The following is a 14346-nucleotide window of genomic DNA, read 5'->3' on the forward strand; positions in this document are numbered from 1 at the left end:
AAGTTAAACCAATAATACCATATGTAGGCTTTTCACTAGACACACATCTCCAGGTTAATCCTACCTCTTCCTAGCTTTCACTGAGGTCCTGTATGTCAGTGTCTTGAACTCACCAATTTCCCCCATTAAGAATATTCATCAGGTTTGCTATTCCACCCCTTATTCATTTTTAAAGCCTAATTTCTTTTTAGGGCTTTGAAATGAAGCACATTCCAGTTGTTGTTGTTGATGATGATGATGATGTTGCTGCTGCTGCTCCTGCTGCTGCTGCTGCACCCAGGCATGAAAAATATTTAAATGTCTAGGTGGCAACAAATGTTTAGGAGACCAGCCCTGTTTATGCACTAAGCAGTCCTCCCCTAATTCCCAGGTTATGCCATTATGTCAACTGTGTCCATTTCCCCTTTTCCTCACAAGGAAGAAAGGGAGGTCATATCTTCTCCTTGCAGGGAATTTAAAAATATTTGGGGGGATGGGTATGATTAACCTAAGAATTCCCTATAAAGGTTTTGTTGGTACATTCATGGTCAATCATAGTTAATAGTTTCTATTCAACACTCTTGTCTCCAGCAGTGAGAGGTGCTGCCATTAAGGTATTTAAATATGCTCCAGCAGGTAGGATCTACTTTCATTTCCTGCAATTTCACTCTCTGTTAGTACTGCAATTTCACTCTCTGTTAGTACGGTAGCACTCACATGTTAGTAGCACAACTGGGGAGCGGGGGAACAGGATCCTGTTGGGTCCTTCCCATGGAACTGGAACCCCAATTAATTCCATGTGAGAGCCACATGCAATTGGTCCTATGCATGTACTCACATTACTCATACACAGGACCCTGAAGAATAACATTGCATCACACAGAAGTGCCTACCATGCTGCAAGAAGCACATGAAAGGCAATAATTAGCCAGTTCAGGCACTCTAGGTTTACAGTGTAACGGGGATGTGCTTTCTATAGAGCAGGCTTCCAAAAGATAAGAACCAGAGAACCAGTAAGAATTAAATAGTGTATTCCTCAAAACTAGAACTTCTAATTCCTCCCCACACCTGAGAACCAGTAAACAAAACTATCAACACTCCTAAGGATTCTGGATAATTGAGCTAAAATAGATCCAATTACTTATGCACACAGAGACATAGGATAGGGGAAAACAGCTTGATTAATAGAATGACATAAAAGCTAAAGCCTACACCCAAAATGTTTCAAAGCTTCATTGTGCTAGGATAATATTATGTATAATAGAAGCAGTGAGAACAATCCCCAGGAACTTCTCTTGGTGAAGTCCCGCTGCCTGGTTTACTCTCTCATTTGTTATTAGAAAACACATCATGTCCTAGGCACAATAGAAGGAGAATAAAAAAACAGCACTCCTACATAAATTGAACATCAAACACAAAAGGAAGTATTTTCAGGAAGAACAAACTACAAGGAAAATTTACTCGTGAAGAATTCACAAGCCAAAAGTAGTCCACTGTTACCAAATCACTCAAATTTGGACTGATTTAGGGTGTGCCATTTAAGCAAAACCCCATTTTTCATGAAAGCAGATTTGCATTCTTTGCTCATTTATCATCATCTACGGTCAGACATGCCAAAGGCAACAACGACTGAACCCTGCCGTTCTGTAGGTGCCTAAAATCCTCAAGTAAATCCCAAAGAGGGGGGGTTGACAGAACATTCAGTGTCTTGGCACAGATTGGAGTGCGCTGCTGACTCAGGAGCACTGCCAGTTCAAACAATTTTATTGGAAAGAAAACACCGTGAATATTAACAGTGCAGCGAAATTTCAGCCATAGGCAGAAACAAAATTGTTGAAGTTTTGAGGTCAACACTATGCCACGAGCTGCTGTTACAAACTGTCCCCCTGTTTGCTGGTGGGAATCATCAGCCATCCAAATAAAGTTGGCGATTAAACTCCCAACAGCTGGCAGTGTATTAATTACTGCAGTGTAGCCAGAATTCCCACACTGACAGATTTGCATGATCTCTTACCTCAGACTACTAATACTAGCTAGCAAATGTACCACTGGTCAGTTTTCTAGCCATACCAAGCAACACACAAAGACATATAAATGCAGGCTTATAGAACAGATCAGAGGTTTTGCAGTGGTCACCTCTTTGCGTAACAGTTTACAGTCTTCTGAAACGTCTCCAGCAGAGGAAGAATGTCAACTTCCCTAGGGAAGTTATTCCACCTCTGTCTCATGGCACCATTTAGACACTTCTCCACACAGTGCAATATAAACATAATCAAAAGACTGCCCTATTCATGGCACAACATTTGCAAATCTGCCCTATGCATAAAGGAAATAGAGGAGTTCTTGCACATGCAGAATCCCTAGGTATGTGTTGGAGCTCCTGGATCAGAATATGTATATGCAAATTTTATAATACATATCAAGGATTACAATCCTAATGCAAAATTCACACAAACCTTTGGGGTGTTTACAAACAGTTATAGAAACTGATATGCTCCCGTGAGAAAAGTCTTCACAGCCATCACCTAGCCCCCCCCACACACACCGCCAATTTAAAATCCTACATTATTTAGTTTATTTGATTATTTTGATACCTTTATACCCCACACTTTTCCATTATAGAACTCCCAGCGGCATATATTCAGGTCTCCTGGCAGTCTCCCATCCAGGCACTGGCTGCCTCCTGTACTCTCAGAAACCATGTACAGTGGAACCTCGGTTTATGAACACCTCGGTTTATGAATTTTCGGTTTATGAACGCCACGGACCCATCTGGAACGGATTAATTCATTTTCCATTACTTTCAATGGGAAAGTTTGCTTCAGTTTATGAACGCTTCAGTTTATGAACAGACTTCCGGAACCAATTACACCCATGCTTCAGTTTATGAACGCTTCAGTTTATGAACAGACTTCCGGAACCAATTGTGTTCATAAACCGAGGTACCACTGTACTGGGTTCTGTCTACGAATGAAAGAAGCTCAGCTTGTCCAGAGAACCACCAAATACAATTTTGCTTGTACGCACACATTGCAAAAGAGGTCTGTCAAATGATAACAATGCTGCAACATTTTAATAAGGGGAGTGAGCAAACCTGTGATATTTTGAGGACAGTACATACAGATTCAGAAGCATATTGCTTTCTTCCGTGTAAGTACTGGGGTGGCAGAGAGGGAGGAAATCCTGCCAACCTAGAACCATCCAGAACTCTTACCAAAACTACCAAACTAAGGTAGTCAGCCTTATTAACAAATAAAATAATACACAAAAGTATCAAAGGCTCTCAAGGTCTGAAAGAAATGGAGAAAGCAGTTCAGGGCTTTTAAAAATTAATCTCAGAGTGCATTCTTTTGTTTGAATATTTTCTTTGAAGGGAGAAAGTGTGTCTGGTGGGCTGAACTGCTAGGTCAAACAGCCTCTGCAACCCACCAAGTTTATGAAGCTCTGAACAATTAATGCAAAGTGGGGCTTGTTTGTTTGTTTGTTTGTTTGTTTGTTTGAAAGGTGAGGGTCTTTACAATTGAATTCATTTTTGTGTGTTATCCTTGCGGAAATTATTCTTGATACAGTGAAGTCGGGTATGATCTGCTCTGGTAATCAAGATAAAAATAGACTGCATCTTAAATACATGTTGAATTTGTTGCTTTAAAAGCCACATAAGCTTCACAGTAATTATCATTATTATTGTGGAGAAGCTAGACAATTTATCTTCATACTAAATTATTTGGAGGTTTCTGTTAACCACACCGCATTAAAATACACACACACACACACACACAATAGATACAAGGTTAGCGTATACCCACTCAAATTAATAGACTTAGTTTAGTCACATCCATTAATTTCAATTAGTCTACTGTGAGAATGAGTAAAATTATAACTTCTTCCTGCTCCACCTAATAATTGTGAGGTTTTTATCTAGGATCCTATAGCCTCTCTTTAAGAGCTGGAAGCAGCAGGCAGGCTAGAGGTCAACTGCTGGTTTAGGGCTGCAGAAAATTCAAATAATAAAACAACCCACAACCTTAGACTGTGAAAATAAACATTTGAATGGAAGAAAGGAAAAAAATACTGGACTTCTGTACACTGCAGAGTCGTTTCAGACAGTCTTATTGTCATTGTATGGTTAAAGCGTCCCCGCACCCAACCTTAACCTAAAAAGCAAGGGGACAGGACATTTTTATCTACTCCAAGTATGTCCGCAATAAATTGGGCCACTGGTTTTTTAAATTGAGAAACATTTTTAATAGCATTATTTATTAAAATGGCAAGCACCATTCTTCTATGCTGAGCCTTTCTGAAACACTAGCATCAGCCTGTCAGCGAAACAAACTTCCACTAATGTTGCGGGTCTCTGGACTACATATGTTGAGGAAGGATAATAATAATAATAATAATAATACCAAGTGTGCTTTCTTCTTTAAAACTACTTTCTTTCTGTCTGCATATTTATATAAATTAATGAATTGTTCAGGTTAACTGATTTATAAACTAAGCCCCATAAGAAAATGTTATTTACAGAAGCATTTATATACCACCATTTATATATTGCAATATCCAGGCAGCTTATAGCAACAAAGAATAAAACTATCATTCAAGTGACTGACCAGTCAATAAAGCTTCAAACAGCTGCATAGGCATGTTGCCATTATATATATGAAAGCTGGGATGAAAATTCATAGGGTTCTACTGAATATAAAATTTCAGGAAGTATCACACATAGGACAAAGAGTTGGATCATACGATTAATGAGAGCAGCTGGCTGAGGATTTGGGGGCAGGTCTTTGCCCTCATTCGCACTCTGTACTACATTGAAGAACTAATATTATAAACTGATTTGCATGAAGTATTATTCACACTCTGAAAACTTTTCTTTTTAAATCACCCACCTAGGTCAAAGTTACATGGGAGTAACCATATTTCTCTCCTTACCCTAGGAACAGCATGCATGTTATGACATTCAGTTTGGTTCCAGTGTGCATTTTAAAACAATTTTTCTACTGCACAGTCACAGGGGTGGTATTTAAGCGGCTCTAAGAGGCTGAAAAATGTTAAAGAAAGAAAAAGGCATCACTTGGACCATCTCATAAGTACAGTGGGAACAAAGGCCTCCATCACTCTTGCTTTTTCCCTTCGCCAAATAGAATCTTGTTAATTTTTGTCATTCTTCCAGCATGGGGCCAAAAAGTTTTGAAATACACATGCAATTCTTGGCAGACTGCTTTAATTTTATTTATTAGTTCTAATAATGAGGTGGTTATTTCCCCCCCATAAGATTCCAGATCCTCTTGGATTTGTTATTTACATCATTATCTTTGCATCAACTCTTTAAATTCCCATTGATTTTTAAACCCTAAGTATTGGGGGGCACCATTTAAAAATGTGTATCCAACTTTTCCTTGTCTATTTCCTCATTAGATTAGATTAAATTTCTTTATTGTCTTTGTGTAATAACAATGAAATTGTATGCTATCCCGTAAAAACAAAAACAAAAACACACATTTTCAGCCACACATTCACATACCTACAACTACACAATATAATGAACTTATATGTGCTCATTAGTGGTTCCCTTTTTTGTCACATTCATTTTAAGCCCCCATCACCCTTCCATAATCTTGCAAGGCTCTTAAATTCTTCAGCAGAGTTAGTAATGTCTGCCATAAAGACTATCATGTCATCTGCCACAGCAAACCACATACATATATCTAACCCAGAGTCCAATGTGTTCAGGGGGTCTCAGCAGGTAATCTTCACTGCTTTCACTTTCCTCCTCCCTCTAAAATGTGCACCCTCCAGATCACTCAAGACGTTTGTCAGGGCTTGGGTAATACAGTCAGTTTCCTTCCAGAACTGGCAGTAGAAAAAGTTGTCAGCAAGCGGAGAGGAGATTGCCAACAGTGCTTGGGAGAGACAGACTCTGTTTCCCTTCTCCCCTCCGCTATCACTTGGATAATACAAATGGCGGCATCATCACCCAGTCCACAGATGGAAATTTCCAAGTGCTCTGCAAGGTCCACATTGCAGCAGAAGGAGGAACTGAGACTGCATAGGGAGGACCTATTCTCACAGTTCTCCCTTTGCCAGAACTAGGCAGAATTGGCACCCGGGAGCAGCAACTGGCTGGGCTTGAGGCTCCCTTTCTCCAGAGCCAAGACTGCCAGGGATACTGGGCAATGTACCACGCAGCAAGCGAACCCCATGGGAGGGAGAGTCTAAAGCCATCACGTGATATTTCTGGTCCTTTTGTAGGTAAGATGGCCCACTTCAGAGCCCACCACCCAGCAAATCCTCCACAGTAACGCAGCTATGTGTACACTTATGTATAGATGTTTGTGTGGTCTGCATATCTGGCGGGGGGGGGGGGCTGCATGTGCGCAGTGCGCGTAAGAAAGTGTGTGGCATCCACATCAGTCCCGCACATAGACTGCTGCCATGTGGTCCTCAGGAGGGTTCACCAAACAGCATCTCTGGGTAAGAAAAGCTTAGGTACCTCCCACCCCAGTTTTACCTATATATTTTCTCATCATCTTTCAACATTACATTATAGTCAACATATCATTTCCTTTTGCTGTCACCCTAGTTCTCTTTCCCTCGTGTTCCAACTTGCTAAATTGTTGCAGGCTTTTTCTGTGTAGCTGAGCCAAATCAGCACTGTGGTATAAATATTTACATTTTACTATGTGAACTGGAACTGAAGTAGCTGATTCAGGTGTGACAAAACTGTTTAATAAACTGTTATTGTATTAATGTAATAAATATGAACAGCTAAACCCGAACTAAACCATCAACTGCTTAACTCCCTGTTCCCGTTAACCATTTCTGAAAATTTGCATTGTATACAGCAGTTGCTAATTTACAGGCTGCTTTATCTTTTTTTTTTTTACTGTGTCTGGTCACTCTGCACTATAATTTTCTGAATGAGAGGCATTAACAGATTCAGGAGAGTTCCACTGCTCACAAAAGAGTTCTCACATGACCAAGAACACCCTAGCGGTATTGGGGCAATCCACACACACATTCCATTGCATGAAACAGGCCAGTGTCCTTGAAGTGAATGACAATGCAGCGCTAATTAACGTGGGATCTCTCTGTTCACAGCAGCGGCACACTGAGAGAGCAAGGAACTCACAAGTCCCTCAGAGGTAAGACTTGAACCCAAGCAGTCCAAGTCCCCACTCTCCACCTGAAATCACACTAGCTCACAACCATTTAGAACAGAAGGTGCCAAAATAATGGAAATCCTAATTTTATTAACATTTTTTTAAAAAGCAAACACAATGGAAAGCCCTCAGGAATTACACAGACTCTCCACAGCCCAGGCAGGGGGTGGGGGGTGGAGAGGGAAGCAAGTAGTTCCGTCTTTTAATGCTTTTTAAAAAATTATTTAAAAGGGGGGGGGACACCTGAACACATAGTTGGTTTGAGGCAATGCTCTTCTACTGACATCATGCCTGTATCTTTGCTACTTAGAGCCAGTTACCATGGCAACAGCTAATGTCTCAATGTCACACTATGAATAATTGCTGGCTGAAAATGAAGAGTGCAACAATCACAGCAGTTCTATATTCAAAAGGGAGGGGGGGAGAAAGAGAGTCTTATGTTCAACTTGACATTAAAAAGTCAAATGTTTAAGTTACAGTGGCATTTATGGTACACAAGAACAAAGCAAAGACTCCTTTTGTCTCGAGTAGAGTGTGTGTCTCCTGAGGAACCAACACTTGAAATGAAGCAGTGCGTTTATGTCTGGGAAGTGCAACTGTATGCAATTCATGGGCAGTCTCTGAACTGCTGGCATCCCCCCCCCCCCGCCGCCTTTTCCCCCCTCTCTAAATAAGGAGGCTCAGATACTTTGCTTCTCGGTGTGTGGCAGGCACAGAAAGAGTCAAATTCAAAATGAAATAATAATTTTAGAAAGAAAGAAAGAAAAGAAAAGAAAAGAAAAGAAAAGAAAGAAAATTTCATAAGCACCTGCATCCCCCAAGTATGTTTCAAAAGGCCCATAAAGCAATGTGGATCTATGCACTCCTGTTAATGGCAAAGGAAGAAATGTCTGAAGTATTCAAAAGACCTTTACTTCACAGCACTGCACCTCTCTTTGTGTCTCGAAGTATCACAGGATGTGTCACACTTCTGCCCAGTGACTCTTAAGCCCTGCACACTATTTTCCAAGTGAAAATTTCCCCACCTACCTTCACTGCAATTTGCCCTGTAAGGGAAACTTAACAGCACTGTGTTCCCAAACTCAAACCAATGGGGAAGGGCGCAGCGGATATTATATAAAAACAACCTGGGGGATCTCACTCACTGATCTCCCACGTCACACCTGATTTGGTCCTTTAAAAAACCCAGAGATTCTGATGATATGTAACCTTGTGGGGAAGGAAGGGGAGGAAACACATTTGTTCTTAGATACCTTCGTTGCCTTTCTCTCTGAAGCATGTATTGGGAGGGGGGGAGTTTGCTTTCATATTCTCCTTCCTTCCTTTTAAACATCACATGAGGAATAATCAAGAGGGAAACTTCCACCAAATATTTTCTGCACAGTCTCTCCTTTTAGGGGTAAAGGATGAGAATGTGCTCCTCAGAAGCAAATGAGAGGCAAGCTGAAATTATGAATAGCTGGTATGGAAGGTCGGTTAAGGGAATTTGTCTGTTATTTAGCATTTATTTATTTCTGCCTGAAATGTTTATTTGGGGGTTGGAGAACAACTTTACCAAAAGGTACAGGCCAATCGGCTGCTATATCATTTTTTGATGGCACTAGGAAATATACGTAGGAGGTAACAATTTTGGAATAGCAATAAACGTAGAATCTTATTGTTCCATTTGGAAGACCTTGCTGAATCTGCTACTCACTGATACTGCTGACTATTAATAATATGAATACATACTCTTTTAGCTATCCCTCCCATCACATTTGCAAATGCTAATTCACATGAACACATCCTGAAGTAGAGAATCAATAGTATGTCAGAAGCTATAAATACTCCTTCCACTACCCTAATGTGAACCTGGCCTCCTAGACACCATTAGGTAAAGGTAAAGGGAACCCTGACCATTAGGTCCAGTTGTAACCGACTCTGGGGTTGCGGCGCTCATCTCGCGTTATTGGCCGAGGGAGCTGGCATAGCGCTTCCAGGTCATGTGGCCAGCATGACAAAGCAAATCAGAGCAGCACACAGAAACACCGTTTACCTTCCCACTGTATTATCTACTTGTACTTTGACGTGCTTTTGAACTGCTAGGTTGGCAGGAGCTGGGACCGAGCAACGGGAGCTCACCCCGTCACGGGGATTCGAACCGCCGACCTTCTGATTGGCAAGCCCTAGGTTCAGTGGTTTAACCCACAGTACCACCCACATCCCTAGACACCATTGCCACCTCTCAATTTGCTTACTCTTCTATGCAAGCTACCACTAATTGCATAGTTTTTGGTTGAAACAGCATCAATAGGCAATGACTGTAACTGTGACTGCTGGGGGGGAACCTTTGGCCCTTTATATGTTGCTGAACTACAACTCCCACCATTGCTAGCAGTTTCCAACAACTGCTGTAAATGCTAAGGGATGCACTGCTGGCATGCATCTGTCTCAAGAGACAATGGAATGCATCTCTAGGGGTTAAGTCAAACCACCAAGTTACCTGAGAATTAGAAACTGTCATAGGGGAGATGGAGAAGAGGGAAACAGAGGTCAACGGGGGGGAAGAATATGTGCAATTATGGTTACATGTACTCAGGTTTCATTTCAATATGGAAGTGAAGACTAAAGGCTTTGGAGAAGAAATGAATTTTGAGGAGCGACTTGAACAAGATAAAGAGCTAGCACCATGCAGTGTTCTGGGAAAGAGTCCCGGGGACAAAAGGAGAAGGAGCCAAGGTCAGGTAAAGGAGCAGGAAACCTCTGCCCCAGCACCTGATCCCTAGAAATCTTTTGACACCTCAGACTTGGGTAGAAACAATCCCAAATACTTCCAAGTACCTGGAGCTAAGAGATAAAATATGCCAAATTCAGCATAAGGAGGAAATGTAGTGCTTTGGACTTCTAAAATAGCTGGAGAATTCTTGTGACCAAACTGTCTCAAGATTGTACCATGCTCAGTTCAGAGTGAGTGATAAAAAAAGAAAAATAATTATTCTGTGCTGCCATTTATGCAACGGCTTGCATACAGAAAAAGTATGTTTGGGGGAGGATCGTTTGTAGAAAGTCAGCATGTCATATATGGGCCAAACAATGAAGTAAATAATTTCAAACATTCCATCCTGCTACACTTTGAAAAATCCAGCCAGCAGCTTCTTGTTCCAATACAAGCAATCAGAGCTTCAATTTACGCCTCCTCCATTAAAATATTGTTTTCACATTTCTGATTGTAATTTCTGTCAGATCCAGAATATACCACTTGTTTCCTCCAAAGAAAAATAACTACTTTTGAGGAAAATAAAACCTGGAAAACATTTGGCTCATCCCAAATGCAACACTGTGTCCTGCTTAGCAGAAGCAAAGGAAAGAGAGGTACATATTTGTATAACAAAAGGCAGGGAGTATGTAAAGCCAGAAGGATGTTAACTTTGGTTAGGCAATAGGAAGCTTTATGTCCATGCCTGGGCTAATGACAGATATGTGATTTCAAAATGTATATATTATTGCAGATACTTTTAACCACTGCCTTCGGTGTTCCTTCTTCATCTTACTATTAGAGAAACAAAAATGGTGTTTTATTTAAATAGACCTTTAAACAGCAGGCTACTTGAGTGCTTTAGAAAACTGACACCAAATGGTTGATCATCTCCTTCAGGGTTTATGGTTCACAAAGCTGCACACCAGTGAGGTTTAAATGAAAGTCCTCATGTTACACATACCATTTGAACAAAAATCTATTATACAATCACACAACTTCTGCTCCCAAGCAGGGCACCTTATATTTACAACACCCCCAACAGATACTTCTTCAACCACTTTGTGAAATCGCTTGGCAACTGTTTTCACAATCTTCCTAGTCCTGTGGTTTTAGGCACTGGATGTTCATTTCCCACAGTTGGGCTACTTATCTGTACACCCACTGACTACTGTCTTAGGCGGTCTTGTGGGAGGGAGCATTTGCAGTCCCAACAGTGTTTTGAATGTTTCTCTTGCTGCACCCAGCCACCTGACAGAATGGGTAAACTTTTCTGTTTTAAAATGACCTGCCTGTTCAGCTAGGTGATTGGGTATAATAAAAACTCAAAAGACAACCCTGTCCACAATATTTGTACAGTTCTCCATACAATGCAATGTACACCCTGATCACTGGTAACATATGTATCTATACGACAAGCCATGAGGTCTTAAAGAGACTACAGTAGTTCAATTTGTTCTCTCGTAACTTTAATGATCAGACACATTACAGTAGTGTCTTTAAAGGTTATTACATTTTAATTCCAGAACCTGTGATTTCCCATCACAATCTAGCATTGGCACCAATGTCTCTGCTATTATTCCTGACATCTGGAACCATAGAACAAAGCATGCTGATTTTAAAATGTCTACACTTGTTTCAGCATAATAGACTCCTAACCAAGGTCACTGTAAATTGAAAATGGATTATGCAGCACAAGCCCAAACAAGGTGTCACAGAAGTAATTTTCTCCTCTGTTGCTTGAGGGGTGGGTGCAGTGTTTTAATCCTATTTGTGCCCAGATCTAGACAGTATACAGACCATCATTCTGGTACAAGAATATCCAATCAAGTTAAAAGCTTTGTTCAGATGGATAAGGATGGTTGCCCTGCAGTTTAAAAATTTAGTGCTAGTGTCTGAGAAAGAAAAAAAGAAAAATCCAACCCCGTGCAGGCCTGACACTTTCAAACAAAAAAAATCAATTGCAGCGTCTAGGATCTGGAAATCTTTCCCCAACCATGCAAATTAGAGCAGGTAGCCACAGTGGGGGGGGGGGAGAAACCAAAGTGGTTTGCCATTATTCCTTCCTTCCTAGAGAAGAAGCATATACTTGGATATGTTCATTTAGCAATGACAAAGCCCTTGAGCAAGAAGGAATAAGCACAACCGCTACAGGCAGCTGTACAGGGAAAGCAGAATAGTACAAAGAGCGACAGCTGTTTCACTACCAGTTTGCCAGAGAGAAGCAGAGTATCCACTGGACTGAATATTCTCATCTCCCACACACAACAAAATGTTATAAAAGGCTGTTCAATTATATACAGAGATTGGGTAGGTAAGTCAGGTTGTGTGTCTGTACAAGTCACAGATCAAATTAATGGAGGTTGGGCTGACAATCTAGGAAAGATTAGGCTACCAGGTCTCTTGTAAGGAGGAGGTGGTCAAGATGCTCACAGTCTATTCCCAAAAAACACAATTTCTACCCCTTCCTCCTTCCCTCAGGAACCAGGTTGCATCAACACCCTCCCCACCTGTCCAGTGGCACTCCTTTTTAATGTCAGGTCAATCCATAATAAGATCTCCATCGTTCACAATTTGTCCATGGGGAGGGCCAACCTAACACGCATTACCAAAACCTAGGAGGGCAACCAGGGAGATGATTTGACCCGGTAGTGATACACCTGGGTATTTGATGCAGCATCAGCACAGGCTGATGGGACCTTCTCAATACATTCTGAACCAGCACAAAGCAGGGATTTTGGCTTTTGTTCTGGGGTGTTGGATTTGTTGGGGCTTGTAACAATTCTGTTATCAAGGTTCCAGACCACTTTATATGGTGAGGTTTGGTCTTACAAGAGCATTTCCTCCATACAGGGATTGGGAGTCTGCTTGTTTTATGCTATGTTGTCTTATATTTTTAATGTATATCGGTACTGAACTTGCCCTTTCAGTGAAGAGCAGGTAATGAATCTGTTAATTAAATAAAAAATTTGAAAAACCTTGTTTCTCCAGTAGCCTCCCCATGGTAGAATTATCATCCTTAAAAAAGATGTTGCTCGTGTGAGGTTCTGAAAGCATTAATCAGATAATCCATCCAATTAAGTTAATGAATCAATCACAGGCTGATAGATGGATCGTTACTAGGAGAAGTCTCCTATGAAACCATGTTCAGTGAAGAGGACATTCTTGCTCTACAGTGGGCCTTTCACCAGTTTATGCCTGCAAGCCACCTGTGATCACTTCTCTAATTTGGCCCATCACCGTGCTTTAGTAATTTCATAATATTGATTACTGCAAGGAACTCTATGCAGAAGTGTCTTCAAAGAAAAATGTTTAGAAATGTTTTAGAAATTTCAGCTAGTGCAGAATCCTGAGCCTGAGTTCTTCACAGAACAGGCCACAGGGAGTTGGCTTCACATTGACTTTCAGACCCAGTTCAACGTGCTAGTGATTACCTTTAAAATCTGACATAACCTGGGGACTGCATTAAAGCATCTCCTCTGAAATTTACCTCTCCACTCCCTTAGATATGTGACAAAGATTCCGCTCCATGTTCATCCTTTATGGCTGCATTGAACCTTCTCTGTAACAGCACAAACTCTGAGGAATATTTTGTCAATCAAGGCAAATCTGACCTCAGGTTAAAATGCAGCTTTCCCAGCCATCCAGCGGTTGTTGGAGTTTACGCTTTTTCATTTTATCGTGTGGAATTTTATCTGGCCAACAAGTCTTACTCCTGACTGTTTGTCCCCCCCCCCTTCTCTCTCTCTCTCTGTGTGTGTGCGCATGTTAGCTGAATAGTAGTTTAGATAACAATTCTATGCAGCATTAAGCCATAAAATGACACCTAGAGCAGTACAGCCACAATAAAACAGTAACAGCAATAATAAAACAAACTATGTGCAAATTTAGGCAATGGATATGAGCCACCCATCTGGACGCATCCCTTCCTGTTTGCTCCAATGCTAAACCACCTTAGAGAAGAGTGGGAGCTGCAAGCATAGGATTCTCAGATACTTTAATGGGTCCCATAAACTTCCTAGGCTAGGACTGGGGCGTTTTTAATGTGACTAACTTGAATTGGACAGGAGTAAGCTGCTTTCTGAACTTATTATTAAAGAGGGGGACATACTTTTTAAGGTCATTTAGAAGAAGAAGAAGAAGAAGAAGAAGAAGAAGAAGAAGAAGAAGAAGAAGAAGAAGAAGAAGAAGAAGAAGAAGAAGAAGAAGAAGAAGAAGAAGAAGAAGAAGAAGACACCTAGAAGCTGGTGTGACAGTGACATCCCCCACACAACCTGCCTCTGAAGAAAAGGTATGCCATAGTCTCTCACCTTCTTGGCTTACGGCAAAGACAATTGTTTTTACCTATTTAGTTTATTTACACTCCACCATCAGTGCATGGTACTTTAGAGAGTTACACAAGCAACAAACATAGCTCCCTGCCCGCTAGGAGTTTATGATCTAAAATAGGCAGTGGGGAAAACTACAGAA

At 41.0% G+C, this 14346-nt stretch overlaps 1 protein-coding gene across 1 annotated transcript in view; it reads right to left on the minus strand.

Moving 5' to 3' along the window:
• MED13L (mediator complex subunit 13L) overlaps window positions 1-14346 on the minus strand; it is a 169656-nt gene that overhangs the window by 78876 nt on the left and 76434 nt on the right. The gene's annotated exons all lie outside the window — the stretch shown is intronic.

This window comes from Zootoca vivipara, chromosome 16 (assembly GCF_965207765.1).
Source record: "Zootoca vivipara chromosome 16, rZooViv2.hap1.1, whole genome shotgun sequence".
In the NCBI taxonomy this organism is placed as follows: domain Eukaryota; kingdom Metazoa; phylum Chordata; class Lepidosauria; order Squamata; family Lacertidae; genus Zootoca; species Zootoca vivipara.